Source organism: Colobus angolensis, unplaced genomic scaffold (assembly GCF_000951035.1).
Source record: "Colobus angolensis palliatus isolate OR3802 unplaced genomic scaffold, Cang.pa_1.0 Scaffold110, whole genome shotgun sequence".
In the NCBI taxonomy this organism is placed as follows: Eukaryota; Metazoa; Chordata; class Mammalia; order Primates; family Cercopithecidae; genus Colobus; species Colobus angolensis.
Genome location: NW_012112031.1, coordinates 1362013 through 1363796, shown reverse-complemented (window position 1 = coordinate 1363796; position 1784 = coordinate 1362013). Strand labels below are relative to the sequence as shown.

At 52.2% G+C, this 1784-nt stretch overlaps 1 protein-coding gene across 2 annotated transcripts in view; it reads left to right on the top strand.

The window, feature by feature from the left end:
* Positions 1-1784, top strand: part of CRK (v-crk avian sarcoma virus CT10 oncogene homolog) — a 42066-nt gene that overhangs the window by 11793 nt on the left and 28489 nt on the right. The gene's annotated exons all lie outside the window — the stretch shown is intronic.

Sequence of the window (1784 nt, the reverse complement as noted above, 5' to 3'; positions counted from 1 at the left end):
AACATTGTGTCTTTTTACCTCTCTCCAGTAGTGGAATGAATTTTAAATGTACACTTTCTGATCATACTGGAAGAATTGCGATTTTTTTCTTTTTTTTTAATAGAGACAGGCTCTTGCTCCGTTACCCAGGCTGGAGGGCAGTGGCACAATCCTGACTCACTGCAGGCTCCGCCTCCCAGGCCAATTGATCCTCCCATCTCAGCCTCCGAAGTAGCTGGGACTAAAGGTGTGCACCACCCTGCCTGGCCTTTGTTTTTTTTTTTTTTTTTTTTTTTTTTAGTAGAGACAGGATCTCACTGTGTTAGCTAGGATGTTTCATTGAACAAAATAATTAGGTCTCTAGCTGGGCATGGTGGTACACACCTGTAGTCCCAGCTACCCGGGAGTCTGAAGCAGGAGGATGACTCCAGGCCAGGAGTGTAAGGCCATGGTGTGCAGTGGTGGTGTGTGCGCATAGTTACTGGAGTTTATCCTGGGCAGCAAAAACCTGCCTTTCAAAATTAACAAGGCCAGGCAAGGTGGCTCATGCCTGTAATCACAACACTTTGGGAGGCCAAGGGGGAAGAGGATTACTTTGAGCTCAGGAGATCAAGACCTGCCTGGGAGACATGACAAAACCCCGTTATTTAAGAAAATACGAAAAATTAGCTGGGCGTGGTGGCGGGCGCCTGTAGTCCCAGCTACTCGGGAGGCTGAGGCAGGAGAATGGCGTGAACCTGGGAGGCGGAGCTTGCAGTGAGCCAAGATCGCGCCACTGCAGTGCAGCCTGGGCAACAGAGTGAGACTCCATCTCAAAAAAAAAGTAAAAATTAAAAAATATATATTAGCTGGGTGTTGGTGGGTGGTTTGTACCTATAGCCCCAGCTGTTTGGGAAGCTGAGACTGTAGAATTGCGTGAGCCCAGAAAGTGGAGGTTGTGGCCAGGCGCAGTGGCTCACGCCGGTAATCCCAACACTTTAGGAGGCCAAGGTTGGTGGGATCACCTGAGGTCAGGCGTTTGAGACCAGCCTTGCCAACATGGTGAAACCTCATCTCTACTAAAAATACAAAAAATTGCCTGGGTGTGGTGGCGGGCGCTGTAGTCTCAGTTACTTGGGAGGCTGAGGCAGGAGAATCACTTGAACCCAGGATGGGGAGGTTGCAGTGAGCGGAGATTGTGCCACTGCACTCCAGCCTGGGCGACAGAGCAAGAGTCCGTCTCAAAAAAAAAAAGGCCAGGCGCATTGGCTCACACCTGTGATTCCAGCACTTTGGGAGGCCTAGGTGGGCGGATCACGAGGTCGGGAGATTGAGACCATCCTGGCTAACACGGTGAAACCCCGTCTCTGCTAAAAATACAAAAAATTAGCCAGGCGTGGTGGCGGGCACCTGTAGTCCCAGCTACTCGGGAGGCTGAGGCAGGAGAATGGCGTGAACCCGGGAGGTGGAGCTTGCAGTGAGCTGAGATCTGGCCACTGCACTCCAGCCTGGGCGACAGAGCAAGAGTCCGTCTCAAAAAAAAAAAGGCCAGGCGCATTGGCTCACACCTGTGATTCCAGCACTTTGGGAGGCCTAGGTGGGCGGATCACGAGGTCGGGAGATTGAGACCATCCTGGCAAACACGGTGAAACCCCGTCTCTACTAAAATACAAAAAAATTAGCCAGGCGAGGTGGCGGGCGCCTGTAATTGCAGCTGCTCAGGAGGCTGAGGCAGGAGAATGGCGTGAACCGGGGAGGTGGAGCTTGCAGTGAGCCAAGATTGTGCCACTGCACTCCAGCCTGGGCGACAGAGCGAGACTCTGTCT